The 20,185-nt window shown below is 37.1% G+C and overlaps 1 long non-coding RNA gene across 1 annotated transcript in view; it reads left to right on the top strand.

Moving 5' to 3' along the window:
• Positions 1-590: 590 nt before the first annotated feature.
• The window catches only part of LOC103349072 (uncharacterized), a 73,175-nt gene continuing 53,580 nt past the window's right edge, over positions 591-20,185 (top strand). Inside the window, exons 1-2 of the long non-coding RNA XR_007920956.2 lie at positions 591-701; positions 10,846-10,951. This is a non-coding gene — a long non-coding RNA (uncharacterized lncRNA). The remainder of the gene's footprint in view (positions 702-10,845; positions 10,952-20,185) is intronic.

Below are 20,185 nucleotides of genomic sequence, written 5' to 3'. Positions count from 1 at the left end.
AATTGTAAAGGGAAATGTGGTAGAATAGTAAAAATCTAGGAATACTATAAGAATAGCTTTAAAATACCACAAGCATTCTTTTAAATGCAGGCTGAAATTTAAATAAAACAAACATTTCCAAGTCAAAAAAAGAAACACCCTGTTGATATCCTATTGGAGGAAGGGGTGAGAATGTGGGAGGAGGTTGGTTTAGGTACTGTGTGTGCTGAGGTTTTAATGCCCACAGAGAGCCAAGGGGAAAGGTGTGGAGACCGTATATTTAAGAGTTGGAAATGAGGCAACTCTGCTTAAAATTGGATCCTCTGAAAGACTTCGTGCTCATCTAGCATCTGTACTAGAAAGAAAAAAGTGCCACTTATTTTGGTAGGCTGATAGACTTTGTAATCTGTCATCTCACTGAATATATGAACATATATTAATGGATTTACAAAATTATTATGTGAACTCTGAGGTCAAAAATTAAGATTGCCAAGAATGAACAGAACTGTGGAGTTGGCTTTGTTCTTGAAAATATTTTCCTCATAAGGTGGAAAATGGCGTAGAACACTCTTAGCCATGATTCTCCGGTACACAGGTGATTATGAGTCAGCCTTGGCACTGCGGAACTCCACTTCAGGAATGGAACCTGGTTTGAACTTTGGTGCTGGGAAGAGAGGAGAGAAATTTTCCCTGAAAATCTGTATCTCAAAACTGGATCTCAGGTGGGTTTGCAACTGAAATCAATACCAAGTGGCAAGTTTAATAAACTCAAGACAGATAACTGCCAGATGAAGACAAATGAACAAAGAAAACCCCAAAATTAAGCAAAAACAACAACAAAAATTTTTTTGGGACCAGCATTGTGGCACAGCAGGTCAAGCCGCTGCTTGAAATGCTTGCATTCATTATCAGGGTATCGGTTCCAGTCCTGGCTACTCAACTATACATCTGTATTCCTGTTAATAGACCTGGTAAAGCAGTAGATGATGGCCCAAGTAGTGTACCCCTGTTACCCTTGTGGTACACCAGTATGGAGTTCCTGGCTCTTGATTTCAGCCTAGCCCAAACCTGGTTGTTGTGGACATTTGTGGAGTAAACGATGAGATGTAAGCGCTCTCTCTCTCTCTCTCTCTCTCTCGTCTTTTCCTCTCTCTTTGTCACTCTGCTTTGCTAATAAATAAATCTTAGAATAAAATATCTGATGAAATTAACATTTCATCTCTGGACCCCAGTGGTTTTCATGTGTAAAGTTTAAGCCATATAAAACTTCAAAGTGAATAATTGTAAAACATTCAAGGGAATAGTCATTGTGGCATAAAAATATTTTTCCATAGAAAATTAGAATGTTAAAACAAAATCCTCCAAAATGAAAAAACAAAGATAGAAAAGAAAATCTGACCACCAACTCAGGAGAGGCCAAGTACGTTTGCAATCTCTCTCTTAGGTCTAAGTAATTCCCCTAGAATTAATAACTTTGGGAATGTATTTTGTATCATATAAAATTTATATTTTTTAAAGATTTTTATTTGAGAGATATAGTTACAGAGAAAGGGAGAGACGAAGAGAGCAGTCTTCCATCTGCTGATTCACTTCCCAAATGGCCACCAAGGACAGAGCTGGGCTGATTTGGAGCCAGGAGCCAGGAGCCTCGTCTTGGTCTTCCACTCAGGTGCAGGGGCCCAAGTGCTTGGGCCATCTTCTACTGCTTTCCTACGGCGTAACAGAAAGCTGGATCAGAAGAGGAGCAGTTGGGACTAGAACAAGCGCCCACATGGGATGCAGACAGATGCTTAGCCCACTACACCACAGTGCCAGCTCCAAGATTTATATTTACATGATTTATATAATACAGCAATCTTGTAAACAGGTATTTTTGTAAAGTTGGACGTCAGCTGTGGTATCCCTGTGGGAACTAGTTGACGCCAAAGCAAAAATGTCTCTGCATGCACAAGACCTCAAGTCAGGCTGCACAGTTTTTATATTCAGAACTGATGGATTCACAGTCACAAATCACAAATTCACGAGAAAGATACACACCAAGTAAGAGCTGAAGCATCAAACTGCAGGAAGAGACCACACAAAACTTTATATTTGAGACATCTAAAACAATATATGAAAAATGATTGAATCCTGGTGAATGACTCTAGTAAGTTGGTAAACTTGGAAGCTTCAGATTTCATTCTGTTTTACATAGACATGAGATTAGCAAAAATTAATGCTTGCAGAAAGCCTTTATGGGAACTCTAGAAAGAAGGAACAGCAATACTGAAACATGTTAAGAAAACTGTTTCATTTCATTCACATCAGTCCCTCCAGCAACCAGGTATAGTTTGCTACAACTGGGAGAAAAACCCCAACTTGCAACGTGTCCCTTGGGAGGTAAAAAAAAGAAGTATGAAGCATATGCTCAATGTTCCAACTTCTTGGTGGGCTGCCTGAGAGGCTGGCTTCTGTGTTGGCAGAAATGGAATACTGACAAGGACCCAGCATGATTTGAATACCTGGAGCTATGGAGAAGAACAAAAGCCAGTCTGGCAGATAATTGCAGTGCTAGAGAACTGGCAATATTGGGGACAGAAGCTGTCAATGATCAGTGTGACTGGGGATATATACCCAGCTTGTGAGTTATCCCTTAAGAGGAAAAGAGAAAAGCAGTTTATATATATAGTCCTCTGCTTTTTTGTTGAAGATCCTCAGTTTCTCCTGCCTGATTGGAAGGTTGATTCAATTAGCATCTTTTGGATGCCCAGGAGCTGCCAAAAACCGAACAGAACCCAGTGGTTTAGGGTAACTTCAAAAAGCTTGGAGTACCACAGGCAACAAGAAGAGGAACAGCCACAAGCTTCTGAAAAAAAATTAGTGAATTTCTGCAATTGGTACATTACTACATGCAGAAACCCAAGTAAGTAGCATCCCCGTAAAAGATCTAAAAGATCACAGACCCTGTAGCCAGGCCGATTGTGAAGATCATTCTAAGACGCTAGTGAAGACTTGAGGGGGTGATCATTTCCTCAGATAGAGAAATCGCAACAACAACCACATTAGTAAGGCACACAAATAAACAGGAGACCTAGGCCCCTCACTCTCAACAAAGAAAAACCAAAACTAAATTATAAGGAAGCAATAACTACAAGAACCACATCATCACTGTCACTACTTCTGCTCAGTATATTAACAGAAGTTTTATTGACAGCAATAAAAATAGTCACCTAAATTGGAGAGGAAAAAGTAAAATGATCTGTTTGCAGATTAGACAAAGCTGTTTATATTTAAAGACATCTAGCAATGTTGCAAAACAGAAAATCAACATCCAAAAATCACTTGTGCTTGATATACTAAAAATGAACAGTATGTAAAGGAAGTTAAGAAAGCATTCCCATTTTCAATTGACATAGTATAAAAAAGAAGAAAGTATATGGAAATACCTAAATCCAGCAGGTGAAAAATTTCTACACTGAAATCTAAAACATTCCTAAAAGAAATCAAAGACAGTATAATTAAATGAAAAGAAATACCATGTTCATGTATTGGAAGATATAATACGGTTGAAATGTTCATTCTGCCCAAAGCAATCTGCAGATTCAATGCAATCAAAATCCTAATGATATTTTTGCAGAAATTGGAAGAACATCTCAAAATTCATATGGAATGTCATAGGATCACATGTAGCCAAAATGATCTTAAGAAAGAGAAACAATACTGGAGCCTTCATACATTCTGGTTTCAAAACATATTACAAAACCAGTGTAATCAAACAGCCTGATATTGGCATAAAGGCAGAGATATGTAGATCAATTGAACAGAATTGAGGCCAGAATTAAAACCTCATGTATACAATAAAATGATCTTTGATAAGGGAGCCAGGACTACAAAATTGGTTAAAGATAATTTCTTCAATAAATGGTGTTGGGATAACTGGAGATCCACAGGCTCAAGAATGAAATTGGACTCTATTTCATATCACATGAAAAATTTAACTCCATAAGGACTGAAGCACTGATTGTAAGATCTGAAATTGTAGAACTCCTAGAAGAAAACATAAGGGGTAATGTGTATGATATTGGATTTGGCGATGATGTTGGATAAGACACCAAAGCACATGTGAAAATAAAAAACAAACAAATGACAAACTTAAAAACCTCTTTGCAATAAATAAACATTAATGAACTCTGTGCAGCCAAGGAATACTTGGTGCAACCACAGAGTTGGATAAAACATTTACAAAATATCTATTTGATAAAGTTCTTTGTTGTTGTTTTAAAGATTTATTTATTTGAAAGGCAGAGTTACAGAGAGGCAGAGACATAGAGACAGAGAGATTGTCTACCTGCTGGTTCACTCACAAAATGGCAGCAATGGCTGGAGCTGTTTCTATCTGAAGCCAGGATCCAGAAGCTTCTTCTGGGTCTCCCATGTGGATGGAAGGGCACAAGGACTTAGCCATCTTCCACTGTTTTCCCAGCCCATTTACAGGGAGCTGTATCGGAAGTGGAGCAGATAGGACTCAAACAGGCTCCTGTTTGAATACTACAGATGGAGGCTTTACCCACTATGCCACAATGCCCTGATTAAAAATTAATATTCAGAAAATATAGTCTTTTCATCTCCATCACTATCAGATTGCAACCAAAAAATATCGAATTAAACTGGCCAAAGAAATTGAATAGGCATTTTGATAAGTATATGAAATGATTGTCTAAGTTACTATTTATTCAGAAAATCAAAATCAACACCACAATGAAATATCACCTTACCCATTAAAATCTGAGGTAAATATTGTAAGAATGATTGCATTTTAATAAAAAATGAAAATTTCGGGAGCTGGCAAGATGTAGAGCAGTTGGAAGCCTGCTATGCTATTTGTGATATAAAAGTTATTTGTAAAATTGTGCAGTTCCGGAAAACAATATGGAAGTTCAAAAAACCAAAAAAAGAATTGTCACATGAACCAGCAATCTCACTTCTCCATATATATTCTAAACGATTTGAAAACTACATCACAAAGAGAAATCTACTCACACATGTTTATTATGGGTTTGTTCACTGTGGTAAGAAATAGAAGCGATCTGAATACCAGCAACAGGAAAATGAATAAAGAAAATGTGTGTACATGGACAATGGTGTATTATCCAGCTTCAAGAAAAAGAAAACTGGCATGTGCTGAAACATGGATGACTCTAAGGACATTATGCTGAGTGAAATAAGCCAGTCACAGAAAGCCAAATACCAGATGAACCACTTACATGATGCCTCTAAAGTAATCAAAGTCTTAAAAACAAAAAGTACATGGTCGATGCCAGGAACTGGAGGAAGAAGAAAATTACGTTGTTCAAAGGACACAGAATTTCAGATGAGAGTGATAAAGTTCTAGGGATCTTCTGCATAGTAATGTGGATATACATATCACTATTTCATTATACACTTAAAATTGTTAAGACAGTAAGTTCTGTATTTCTTTAAAGATTTATTTATTTATTTGAAAGAGTTACACAGAGAGAGAAGGAGAGGTTGAGAGAGAGAGTGGTCTTCCATCTGCTGGTTCATTTCTCAGCTGGCCACAATGGCCAGAATTGCGCCCATCCGAAGCCAGGAGCCAGGAGTTTCTTATGGATCTCCCATGTAGGTGCAGGTGCCTAAGAACTTGGGCCATCTTCTACTGCTTTCCCAGGCTACCGCAGAGAGCTGGATTGGAAGTGGAACCACCAGTTCTCAAACTGGTGCCCATATGGGATGCTGGCACTGCAGGCGGCAGCTTTACCTGCTATGCCACGGCTCCAGCCCCAAGTTCTGTATTTCTCCAACTATGAAATAAACACACGCTTAAGGATCTAAACAGCACTCTGGCCTCAGAATGAGCCCCTAAGGCATGCAGATCTGGCTGAAAAGCCCATGAGAGTATTTCAGGCATGGGAAGCCAAGACACTCTGGGGAAAAAAAAATAAAAAATAAAAACAAAACCCTAAATGAAAGATCTCCGCGAGTGATATCCCAGTGGAAAGAATGGGTCATCAAAGAAGGAGGTACCTTTCTCTGAAGGGAGGAGAAAATTTCCACTTTGACCATGGCCTTGTCTAAATATGATCAGAGTCAGTGAACTCAGAGGGCTTCCATAGCCTTGGCAGCTCATGACAAGAGCCTGGGTTGATTACTGATGCCATAAACAAGAGTGTCAATTTGTTAAGTCAACAACAGGAGTCACTGTGCACTTACTCCTCATGTAGGATCTCTGTCCTTAGTGTGCTGTACATTGAGATTTAATGCTATAACTAGTACTCAAACAGTATTTTTCACTTTATGTTTCTGTGTGGGAGCAAACTGTTGAAATCTTTACTTAATGTATGCTAAACTGATCTTCTGTATATAAAGAGAATCGAAAATGAATCTTGATGTGAATGGAAGGGGAGATGGAGTGGGAAAGGGGAGGGTTGCGGGTGGGAGGGGCGTTATGGGGGGGAAGCCATTGTAATCCATAAGCCATACTTTGGAAATTTATATTCATTAAATAAAAGTTAAAAAAGGATCTAATAAAAGGAATAATAAAGAAAATTTAAAATCTAAAATAATTAAAAGGATTAGTAGAAGGACCATACAGAGCTTCCTGAATTAAGGAATATTGTAATTAAAATTCAAGATGCAAAGGATGGGTTATACAGAAGATAATATTGAGCTGGGGAGCAGATTACTGAACTGGAAAACACATTGTGGGATTATATAGATAATAGAAAAATGACATGCCTAGAGATAATCTGAACAGTTCAGACACATGGAAGTGAGAATGAAATGCCTAACATCTAGTATGAGTTCCTGAAGGAGCAATAGAAAGAATGAGAAAAATGCAAGTTTCCCTCCCTCTCTCCCTCTCTCCCCCCTCTCCTCTCTCTCTCTCTCTTTCCCCCTCTTTCTCTCTCTGTTTTCTTTCTTTCTTTTTTAAACAACAGTGAGTTGTCTCAAACAGCACTCCCTTTGTACTTACCTGATTCTTCCTGTTTGTTATCTTTGAGCTATCTATCTGTGGATTATCTTTTAAATTGACTATAATGCCTGTCTCTTTTCTCATTTAATGTGTTATATGAAATCTTCAACATGTGATTATTTTTATGACTGTATAGTGTCTTAATTTTATGAAATTTGTAAATTAGTTATATATACTATTGATGTATACTTTGATACTATTGCTTTGGAAAATTTCTTGGTATTTATATACTTAAGTAGAATATATTAATATCCTATGTACATGTGCGCACCAAAGACATGTCCAAGAATGTTAAAAAAACCCACTATTTGTTGTAGCCTATGACCAATAATAACTCATATGTCAACAAAGGCAGAATCAAAAAATAAGTAGTGTTATAATAAAAAAATATATAGACATACTTAGCAATGATAATTATAACAAGAAATACAATATGAACAGATGATATAATCATAAGGTTGACTGAAAGAAACCTAAACAACAAGCTACATATGTACTTCAACATATATAAAACACAAAAATAGGTAGACAAACTATGGTGTTAGAAGTAATTAGCTATTGAGAATTATAGTTAACATTTTGGGAGAGGGGAGTAATAACTGGAATGAAGGATATGCAAAGACTCTAGGATGAAAGCAGGGTTCTGGTTTTTGCCATGGTTTGTTATCTATGTGTGTCTTCACTGACCCAGCAATTAGAAAGCTGTAAATATATGCATTTCTCAATATATATGGCATTCAAGGAAATATTATACATATTTGTGTATTGAATAATCCTCAAAAAAGTTCATGAAAAATGCATGAAAGTGATCGTCCGTTATTCCCCAAATGACAGAAACAGCCAGGGCTGGGCCACGTGAATGCTGGGAGCCAGTAACTCTATCTGAGTTTCCCATGTGAGTGGCAGGAAACCAACTGCTTGGCCCATCATCTGTTGCCTCCCGAGTTGCACAATGAGAGAAAGCTCCCCTTGCACCATTTTGAAGTACTGTTATGTGTCACACTAGCACGTTAAAACATTAAAACTAATCTTCAGAGGAGAAAGTTTAATCATTTGCACCAAGAAAAGATAAATTATAAAATCTATAATAAAGTACATGTATTAAAAGGTAAAAGAATACAGAGATTTATCTAGATATTCAGAGCATTGTATATTTGCCCTAATTGGCAAAGTTTTTTTTTCTGTCATCATAAAGGAACATTTAAATTCATTATTAACAAGCATAATGTGAAAATACTTATTTTTAAATAAAGATAAATTAATTTGCTCTTATTTTAGAAATGCCATCATTACTTGGGCATATACATGCTAACTTGAGAGCTGGTTTAATGAAAGAAGATATCTAAGGCCATTGCAAAAGAATAATGCTGACACCTTTTAAAACTTTAGAAACATAAAGCTATAGGAGACCGCTGGCTTCTTTGTCTTACAAACAGAGCACATGTTCATAGACTAGAGTCTTATAAACCTGAAGGCATCAACTGCAGTTGTCACTAACTCCAACGTGATACTTGTTTTCAATCATTTCTAACCCGAGAGGCCTGGGTGATACAAACCCAATTTAAAGGTTAACAAAATTGTCTTCCCCTTTCTATATCGCAGCCAATAATCTGTCTCATAAAAAGGGGAGATCTTTACTGCCTCTCTGATCTGGAAGCATTTACTTTTGTTTTGACTTTTCAAAAACAGTGTAAAAATGGTTGTTCCAAAGATTTAGATGTGTACCTGATGCTCAGTTTATAGAATCAGTTTGTGTTTCATTTTGTCTAACTTGGACTGCATTTTTGTTCTTTGATGCGAGAGAAACTACAAGTGATTTGGTAAGCATGAAGTTAATAGGTCTGGGTAGGTAATGAGATAGAAGCAATAGTTCTTTCCTGGAGGTGGCATGGCAGAAGACCCTGGGCATAGGTTTTGAAGATACAGGGACCCAACATCCAGACTCTTGCAGATGACCCAGCCTTACCTTATCTTTCTGTAAAATGGGGGCATGATTATGAGTCCTATGATGCCATTTTGAGAATTAAATCAAAGAATGAAACACATGAAATATTTGCATCATATGTGTGAACTTTCTTCATCCATAGATAGTGATTTGGTCAGCTTCCACTTGGCAAAGATGCAGTGTTGACCTTTTCCTCGTTTTCCTTCGTCTGAGGGAGATATGGGGTACAATATCCTGGATTTCGGCCTACCAAGTTTTTATGGTTGCTGAAATAAATTATAGAGATGGTTTGGCTCTATCTTGAAGACAGAACACTAAGAAATTGGGTCCATTGCTGTCGTTTTCCTTTCAGATTCCTCTCATCTGTCACAACACAGTAGTTATGAAAAATGAAACCATAAATTCAATTTAGAGGGCAATTTGCAGCTAATCTTTGGAGTAATTCCAGTGTGAATAATGCAGCAATTTGGATGCATGGTCAGTCAATTCAGCCCTGATTTATTAGTATTTATGAAATCTTTCTTTCATTAATGATAATTACTAAACAAGAGAAATAATTTCTCCAAAATTATCTAATTTCATATCAGGCTTTCAGTTATGAAAAACGGTTTCATTGTTTGCCAAAATTATGATTTTAAAGGCTTTTATTATTTAAGTATGTAAGATATGTTTAGAATTTGAACAAAAACTCTTCCTAGCCCTTGGGTGAACTGCTCAGCCCCAGGTTATATCTGTCTTTTTTTTTTCTGATAAGACTCCCATTAGAGTTAACATTTGGAATATCTCAGCAGAAGGACCCTGGGATTTGATATTGATTTCCAACAGTCCTTACTCCTTGAAGGATGTATTAAAATCTAGCTGCAAAAGAATGACATTTTTGTTCATGTCTAAGACTGGAATTTATCTGAGATTTTTTTTCCCTGGTTATTAAAACTCCACATTTTGACACATCCAATATGCTCTGAGTCAGTGCACTTACAGCGTGTGTTTAAATAGAGGATAACATGCATTAAAATCTATAAAGAACAGTTCTCAGAAAGTGTTTACATTCATTTCCTTTTCTGAATTTCATTGAATAGGTTTTAACTGCCTTGTGTTGAACTAAAGAAACAGGTATTTCAAAGCAAAGCAAAACAAAACAAAAAGATGTAATTCCTTTTCTTTAATTTTTTTCTGTACTCTAAAAGAACTTTATTTCCTAATCATCATCCCTTCTCTGTTTCATGGTAAAGTCAGAGCTGTGAATTGTTAGATTTTGTATTATTTCATTAAGTGAGGAAAGTGCTTGCAGTCCTATGTGCACAAAATCCCCTTCAGTTCTGGTATTCATTAAAATGCAATAAAGAAGTGGTGAATGATGGCCCTACGGCTGTAGTGGTGAACTGTGTCATTGCTGGTGCAGATCTTACTGGAATGGCAGAGCATACACTCAAAAGTTGCCATTCATAGTATCTGGACAATTGCTTTGCAAATTTAATGGTACTCCATTATGTACAACGCTAGCTGCCTTGCAAACGGATCAATATAGCCATGCAGGTTGTCCCAGAAATTATGCATTTGTATTTTAAATATATAGTAGGTATTAAGTAAACCTGGAATATAATTTAGGATTGAAAGAGAGTAAGCATATTAACGTATTCACTGTTTGTCTTCATGTGACATAGGTTGACAGTGCTAGGTTCGAATGATTCCTGTTAAGAAAAAAAAAAAAAAAAAAAAAAAAAAAAAAAGAGAGAGATGTTCCAGGCACAGATGCACTGGCTAAGCTCATTAGCACAAGGTTGATATGCTTCTCCCACCGTGGAAATCATGCTCTTGAATATAGTTTTGGCATTCTCCATCTGAAACAATGGAAGATCCTTAAACTTGAACTCTCTGCACATTTGTTTGTTTGTTATATTCCTTCAATTCATTTCTGGTTGTTGTCTCTTGACTTTCTAAAACGCAGTCTGAGGTGGAGGTTAAACCTGGAGCAGTGAGGAGAGGATGCAAGTGTTTGTTCAGCAGTGCTTTAGCCTCAGTTTCGGCCATTTCTCACCTGCCACGAGTTAAAGGTCAGTTCTTTTAACACATGACATTGGGAGGATATGCGGCCCTATCTTCATTTTCTCCTCCGAATAGCAACAGCGTTCAAAAATTCCTCACACAATGGTATCTTTGTTTTTCTCACTTCTATACTGTGAAAATGATATGAAATTCTACCAGAAAACATTTTTAAGTGCTGACTTAATTATAGCTAATTATTTGCATGAGTGTTTTAAATCTTAATTTATAAATTGTTTCTCTGTTTAGAAAGGAGACACAGTTTTACTGTTGTTTTATTTTAATTTCTGTTATCCACAAGAAAATGACAAGTGACTGAACACTTAAAGTGTTTATTTTTTCTTTAATTTTTAAAATTTATTTCCTTTTATTTATTTGGAAGCAGAAATTCAGAGACAGATATCTTCCATCCACTGGAAATGCCCTGAACAGCAATGGCTGAGCTAGGCCTAAGCTATGAGCAGGAAATTCAGTTCATGTCTCTCACATGGGTGGCAGAGACCCAAATTCTTGAACCATCACTTGCTGCCTCCTAGGGTACACATTAGTGGGGTACTGAATTTTAGAGTGGAATCTAGCCTAAAACCCAGGCACTCGGGTCAGATGTTGTGGTGAAATGGGTTAAGTGGTCACCTGCAATTCCAGCATCCTTTTTGGGCACTGGTTCAAGTCTTGGCTTCTTCACTTCTGATCCAGCTCCCTGCTATTGCACCTGGGGAGGCAGCAGAAAATGGTCCAAGTGCTTGGGCTCCTTCCCCTTTGTGGGAGACCTGGAAGAAGCTCCTGGCTCCTGGCTCCTGGCCCCTGGCTTCTGTCTGACCCAGGCCTGGTTGTTGTGTTCATATGGAGAGTGAACCTGCAGATGGAAGATGTCTCTCCCCGTCTCTCTGTAAATCTGCCCTTCAAATAAATTAATTAAATGTTTTTAAAAAGGTGGTACTCCTGTATGGGATGCAGTCATGAATGCCTGTCCCTAGCAGTATTTCCATTTCTATTATGTCACAAGAAAAAAAAAAGCTCTTCTAAGACTCTCAGTTACACAGGGCTCAACCAAATATAGCACTCTGAGACTAGAGATCTCCCATCAGGTTGGGGAATGTTTAGAGAGATTTCCTGGCCAATCAGAGCTCTCATGACGATATAAATTTGGTTCAGGTCCCTGAGAGGGGCCTTCTGTTCCTGGTGCCTTTGACAAACTGGTTAAGTCATTGTTTGCTTTAGCCCATGTGTTATTTGCATTAACTTAAATCCTTGGGTATCTGCATAACTTGGTTTCCTTATCTGGAATTCTGTAGGCTCGTTTTATTGTTTTTTATTTTATTTTATTTTATTTTTTCAAAGTACAACTTCAGATAACTACTCTGTTAATTTTGTTAGGTCTTTGTAAAGTGACAACGGTTGCTTGCTTGGCCTACTTAAAGTGGCGATACTTTTGCCTATTCAATCTCTATGTTTATTCAAGGAAGACAAATGTCCTCACGTTGAACCATAGGCTTGATTTTCTTGAGTCTTTTAGCTAAAATACGTCATATTTGAATTTTATTGAGAAAATACTTACTGTTTGTGCCTCCCCCAACTATCATTCACTTTTTGCCAAAGCTAATTGGTTCATGATTGGTATTTTTGTAACCTTTGTTATTGCAACTTTGTCAGTGTACCTATTATATGTGTTTAATTTTCTGATTTACTTCTTAAATTTTGTTGAGCTTGCAAATGAGGTCTTGTTCATTCTGGGACACTGGTAACTTTGATAGTTTGATACATGGCAGGGAATCAGTATGTGTTTATACAATTATATTTTTTCAGCTTTATTGTGGTACTATAGACAAAACTGTAAACATTTTAAAGAGTACAATTTGATGTGTATACACTATAAAATACTACAATAAAGGAAACACTTCCATCACTTCACAATTACCTTTTCTTTGGTGATGGGGGTGCAGGTCTCAAGAATGGTTAAAATATGTTCTTTTAACCAATTTAGATACAGTGCTTTTTTATTTTTTAACTTTTATTTAGTAAATATAAATTTCCAAAGTACAGCTTATGGATTACAATGGCTTTTTCCCCCCCATAACTTCCTCCTGCCCGCACCCCTCCCATCTCCCGCTCCCTCTCCCATTCCATTCACATCAAGATTCATTTTCAATTCTCTTTATATACAGAAGATCAATTTAGCATACATTAAATAAAGATTTCAACAGTTTGCACCCACACAGAAACATAAAGTGAAAAATACTGTTTGAGTACTAGTTATAGTATTAATTCACATTGGACAACACATTAAGGACAGAGATCACACATGAGGAGTAAGTGCACAGTGACTCCTGTTGTTGACTTAACAAATTGACACTCTTGTTTATGGCATCAGTAATCTCCCTAGGCTCTAGACATGATTTGCCAAGGCTATGGAAGCCTTTTGAGTTTGCCGACTTCGATCTTATTTAGACAAGGTCATAGTCAAAGTGGAGGTTCACTCTTCCCTTCAGAGAAAGGTACCTCTTTCTTTGATGGCCCGTTCTTTCTACTGGGATCTCACTCACAGAGATTTATTTTTTTTTTTTATTTTATTTTATTTTTTTTTTGGCCAGAGTGTCTTGGCTTTCCATGCCTAAAATACTCTCCTGGACTCTTCAGCCAGATCCGAATGCCTTAAGAGCTGATTCTAAGGCCAGAGTGCTGTTTAAGACATCTGCCATTCTATGAGTCTGCTGTGTATTCTGCTTCCCATGTTGGATCTTTCTCTCCCTTTTTGATTCTATCAGTTAGTATTAGCAGACACTAGTCTTGTTTATGTGCTCCCTTTGACTCTTAAACCTATCAGTGTGATCAGTTGTGAACTGAAATTGATCACTTAGACTAGTGAGATGGCATTGATACATGCCACCTTGATGGAATTGAATTGGAATCCCCTGGCACATTTCTAACTAGTGTTAAGTGTAGTCATGGTGTTTGTACAGTTAGGTGTCAGTTTTGTTTGCCTAACAGCTCCCAAGTGATGTCCATGCTGACTATTTCTACTCAATGTATCTTAGGTCAATTAGGAAAAGCAATGTCCCCTAGGAGCTTATGACAAATACTCAATGGCAAACCTCATCTTGGATCTTCTGAATCAGAAAGGTGTTTTTCTAAAATCACCAAGTTAGTCCTTGTTGATTTAGAAGGGGACAGAGATTTGAAACAATGATTGGGGTCCTCTTTGAGATGCCCACATTTCATATCTAATTGCCTGTGTTTGAATCTCACCTCTTCTTCTGATTCAACTCCCTGCTGAAGTACATTCTGGGGGATAACAAGTGATAGCTCAAGTGCTTGGGTACTTGCCATCCACATGGGAATCCTGGTTTGGGTCCTGGAGTTGTAGGCATTTTTGGAGTAAACCAGCAAATGGAAGCTAACTCTCTCTCTCTCACTCCATTTTGGATAAAGCAAAAATACATAAATAATTTTTAAAAAGATTTATTTATTTAGTTTACAGTCAGAGTTACACAGAGAGAGAAGGAGAGGGAGAGAGGGAGAGAGAGAGAGAGAGAGAGAGGTCTTCTATCTGCTGGTTCACTCCCCAGTTGGCCGCAACTTCTAGATCTGTGCCAATGCAAAGCCAGGAGCCAGGAGCTTCCTTCTAGTCTTCCCACGTCGGTTCAGGAGCCCAAGGACTTGGGCCATCTTTCACTGCTTTCCCAGGCCATAGCAGACAGCTGGATTGGAAGTGGAGCAGCCACTTCCAATGGAAGTGGATCTCAAACCAGCACCTAAATGGGATGCTGGCCCTGCAAGTGTCAGCTTTACCTGCTACACCACAGTGCCGGCCCCTTTAAATAAAATTTAAACTGGTTTAGCAAAATGTAGATCTGTATGTAAGTCGTTTATAAGCGTGATTCTTGGGCCAGCGACATTGACGATAACTGGGAATGTCCTGAAAAGGCTAGTTCTCAGGCCTAATCCTAAAAATACTGAATAAGACTTTGGTAAGGATGCAATGGAAGCTGTAACTCTTTAGATGATTCTGATGTATACTGAAGAGTGAGTGTCATTGTGCAAAGCATTGTCTAAAAATCAACTTACAACTGATCTAAACTGTGATTAATGGAAAGTAGATTCATGGCATGATGAATTAGATGAATGACTCAAATATGTCTTAACTTCACATAGCAACTTAGAATTGGCCAGTGAAATCAAAGATCTAAATTTAAGAATGGAAATGAATATATATACATATGTATATATTTTTAAACATATTTCTGTTTGACTCAGATAATCTTATTATCATAAAGGAATATTAGAATCTATTAATTTAACCTGTGAGAAGAAGGCTAATGACAGAGCTAAATGATTTGTCCCAGATCAGAGAAGTAATATTGCCCAGAATGGTGTTTTTTTCCTAGTTCCCCTCTTTGTCAGCAGAGGTCCTAAGATAATGTTTTTGTTCCCAGCCCGTTTTCTTTTTCTTGAGTGGAGCAGTTGCTTCCCTAACACCATCACAAATAAATAAATCTTTGGAAAAAAAAACCCAAATAGTTGGAATTTGGAGACTTTGTTTAGCAATATCCTTATTTCATAGATGAGGACTCCAAGGTGTTGAGAAATAGTATAAATATTTAAAAATATTATATGCTTAGGATTTTCTTAGCAAATAAAAATGACATGGTTACACACACACACACACATACATATATATAAAATACATATAAATATTTTTTTCCAGATTCCCTTGTTCTTTCTCCATAAAGGCATTAGTGGACAGCTTCTTATTTCCTTTATGGTACAGTCATTTGTTTTCATTCAGAGGACAATAAAACCTATTCCCTCTGAAGTCAAAGGCTTACAGTTGTCCTCTTACCAGAGACAATTTGTTTACTTGACGAAAATAAAAATCTTGACTTTCTCCCTTCCTCCTCCCCTTCCCCACAGTGGAGGGAGATGTTTAGAAGTACACCCAGGAGAGCAAGTACAAAGGCAGGCTTGAGAGTGGGAGGATAAAATGGCTGTTGGCATATCAATTCTAATGGGTGGGATGACGTAGTCACAAAGAGAAGTGGAGAAAAGGTGACAATAGGATATTTCTGGTTGATAACCTTGAAGATTTCCTTTTGCCTAAATCTGAGCTTTCTATTGGTCGTATAGGCTACATTTCAGTGATATGACAGAGAAGTCTGGATCTTGTCCTTCAGCTACAGGGCAAGAAGGCACATCCATGTTTTCTGGATCCTAAAAATTGGAGGAAATTACCATATTGCATGCCTGATTTTCTCATGGTTCAAAATATCAGAGTAGAAACTTTATTCAGTCCTGTCTACATGTGTTTTAATTGAATAACCAAAATATAAGATAAAATGTTGAATAAATAAAAATGACACACTAAGACCTGCAATTATTTTAATTTATAAACAGATAGTATGTTCTTTCCTCCTTGAATAAAAGGACAAGGACTGTACTTTTGCTTGTACTTTTCATGCAAAAACTATGTTCATATGGCAGACGTTCGTGATTTCTGAGTTTGGTATCCTGGTCTTACCTGATGCAGTGGGAATTTGCCAGCTCTTTGATGCAACCTAAGGATAGGTCTTTTTGTATTTTTATAACTCTTAGTCTCTTAATTGCTTCACCCACTAATTTGACAGCATTTTTTTTACAGCTCATCTTTTTGGGTGTTTTTCAAAGCATTCATAATAGTTATTATAAAGCAAAACCCTTCTATTTGATACTCATGTTTCATCAGCTTATATTTTATTAAATTTCATAATTAAAACATCAAATTACATGTCCGTGAATAGGTCTTAGAACAAAGATAATTGATGCTTAGTAATCACAGAACTCAAGTGGAAAGTACACATGAACACTGGTGTATTTGAAAGGCATGAAAGAAAGATGATTATGATTAATTTTATTCATTTATATTTACTTGAGACTTAATGACAATTCTTGAATATTTTTAGTACCATTCTCATATAAAAGCTTTTACATGCCAAATTCTAGATATGCTAATTTTTAAAAGGACCTCATGGTTGATTTTCTGTTTAATTCTCACAAACTTATGAATACATAGGTTGGAAATATGGACTCTTTTAAAAATACCTTTTAAAATTTTAAAATATGTTTCTGAAATGTTTTTTCTGAGTTTTTGTCTTAAGACATGTATGATTTTCATTATGTCCTAAGGTAATCTAAGGAATTATCTGTTAATCATTTCCATGTACTGACAAATTAATTGCCTTGTACCAAAGTCACACATTAAAACATTTTCTCTGACACTGATTTGAATCCCCCTCAATCTTAGGTTACACTCAGGTTCACTGGTTTAAAAAACGTTTCTTCAGTTTTAAATCATGTAACTACAGAGATAATATCTACTACATAGAAATGTTAAAGTTATTAATTATTTCTAAATATGTTACAGGCCTTAGTGATGAAAATTAGAAATTTTAATTGTCTAACCCTTCACATTTTGGAGATAATATTTCAGTAAATACTAGATTGGTTAAGTTTAAATGGTGAATAACGGAAAAGGGAAATAAGTTTTCAAAACCATACATGGGGGCAGACATTGTGGCATCAAGGGTTAAGCCACTGCCTGTGGTGCCAGCATCCCCTAACAGTGCCAACTGGAGTCCTGGCTGCTCCATTTCCAATCCAACTCCCTGCTGATGTACCTGGGAGGGCAGCAAAGGATGGCTCAAGTCCTTGGGTCTCTGCACTCACATGGGAGACCTGAAAGAAGCTCCTGACTTTGCAAGGCCCAGCTGTGGCCTTTGCAGCCATTTGGGGAGTGAACCGGTGGATAGAAGACCTTTGTCTCTGTCTCTCTCATTCTCTGTAATGCTGCCTTTTAAATAAATAAAATAAATCTTTTTTAAAATAATTCATGAGTTCTAGTCTAAATTGCTTAAAGAAAAAGATTATAGATTTGCTCATTTTTAAGAAAACTGTTACAGAACTGTTAACAGGTGACTTACAACCAAGTGAGGAGCACAGGGGAATTCCTGGTGCACGATCTCCTCTTTTAGTTTCTCTGACCTGTGAAGTCTAGTGGAAGACTGTTCCACTCAGTTTGGCACTGCCTAAAATAATACAAAATAGAAGCTCAGAACTGATCCATTGACCTCATTGTGATAACAGGAAAGGAAAATAGGTCGTTGGGATGAACTTGGGAAGAATATAATCTACAAAAAAAAAAAAAAAATCCAATCTGCATTATATGCAAAAGAGATGGCAGTAGGAATGCATTCAGGGAGGAGATCCTAATTATTTGAGGTCAAAGTTGTTGGAGGAAGAGAGAAAGTTGTTAATCATTAAGGTTACTGATTATCTAAAAGCTATACATCCTATTAGCATCTCTTTAAACACAGATTTGGAGAAGGATTTTGAAATTTAGGTAATGTAGGCTGTTGGGTGTTGTGTGTTATGTTCTCCCTTAAAATACTTATAATTCAGTCTAAGAGTTTTGCTGATAGGTTGTGAGGCTAAGTGTTGTGTAGTCTATATGTGAAGAAATAATAATATATATTCCTAATATTTGCATATATGTTGCTATAAATGAAATTATGTCATTTGTTTCTAAGATTTTCAGATGCTTATACCAATAACATCCCTCTGTGATAATTACCATATTCTGGGTAAAAGTAGGCAGTTGCTAAATCATGACAGTTTTCTTTAGGTGCAGAAAATTTCAAGTTTGGATATTTAAACTAAAATGATATGATAGCCACAATATGTTTTTATTTTTGTTGTCATAGGTAAGCACAAAAGAATGGAAATTAATAAAGATACTTTAGTTTGCAGTCGCTTTCAGTTATCATTTGATACGTTTTTGTCCATCAAAGGCTTTTACACACAAATTCTCCAGTTTTCAAACTTGAATTCTGTGAATGCCTGAGGTCTAGGTGGAAAAAGGGTTTATGGATATGAGGAATTTTTCTTAGATCAGCTTTGCTGATCCACCAAAATCACAGTGAATCCACAGTTGAGAAGGAGACTATTGTAGAGTTGAAGGAAGAATTTTGGGTACACAGGAAGCGAGTTGGGAGGAGGGATGGCACCCAGGCACTGAAGGAGAAAGAGAAAATTGATGTTGGTGCTGTAATTGCACCAGTCAAGATGGTGGAAGCAATAATAAGAGAGGCAGCAATTGCTTAAGAATTATATGCGGTGGCTGGGCACTTGGTGCAGTGATCATAGTGCTACTTGGGACAACCGTATCAGAAACTGGCCTATCAAGGCTCAAGTCTCAGCTCTGCTTCTGATCCAGCTCCCTGCTACATGTACCCTGGGAGGCAACATGTGACTGCTGAAGTGAATGGGTCCCTGCCACCCATATGGGAGACCCAGATTGAGTCTGGGCTCCTGACTTTGGCCTAGGGCAGACGCAGATATTATGAGCATTTTGGAGAATTAACCAGCTGATAGAAGATCTCTCTTGGTCTCTTTGCCTTTCAAATGAATAAATACTAGAATAAAAAGAATTATTATGTCCAGGTAGAATCTGAAAAGCTGGCAGCACATGTTGGCAGAGTTTTAGGAGAAAAGAAGGACATGAGAAATTTAAGGAGGAAAAGTGACAGTAGAGGAAAGAAAAGGGAGATTCTCTCGTAATGTCATCTTTGGTATATACTGCTCCGACCTTACACTGTATCCTAGGTCTCCATTATTATTTTCATTACTGGAAGCGACTGCTGATAACAGTGTCGTTGTGATGCAAACATTTAACAACCAAGTTTTAATGCAACGATTCTTCAATACCACTGCTGGATTCTTTGTGTAGAAACAAGGACTATTACAGAATTAAGACACTTAAATTGTTTGTAGACATTCTTCCCTTCAGGCCTCCATTACTCAAGAATTCTATTTCTGCGAAAAAAAGGATAGGAAATCATTTTTCTGGGGTAGGCATCTGTCTCACACTGGAGGACCTGGGTTCTATCCCTGCTTTTAACTCCTGACTCAAATACCATGCTAATACATACCCTAGGAGACAGCAGTGATAGCTCAGGTAAGTTGGGCTGCTGCCCTTAGATGCAAGACTTCGATTGAGTTCCCAGCTACCAGGACTCTGGGCATCTGGGGATTTAACTAGTGGATAGTAATTCCCTCTGTCTGTCTTGCTGTGTCTCAAAACAATTTAATAAAAAACACTTTTTAAATTTTAAATCTGGTTCTAACAGTGAGAAAAATCTGACTTTCTGTTTGAAAGGTGAATTTCTCTTTGACCACAGTCTAGTATATAGTGAGCTACCCATCAAAGGGGGATA

Source organism: Oryctolagus cuniculus, chromosome 9 (assembly GCF_964237555.1).
Source record: "Oryctolagus cuniculus chromosome 9, mOryCun1.1, whole genome shotgun sequence".
Lineage (NCBI taxonomy): Eukaryota > Metazoa > Chordata > Mammalia > Lagomorpha > Leporidae > Oryctolagus > Oryctolagus cuniculus.
This window is presented reverse-complemented; position numbering and strand designations above follow the sequence as displayed.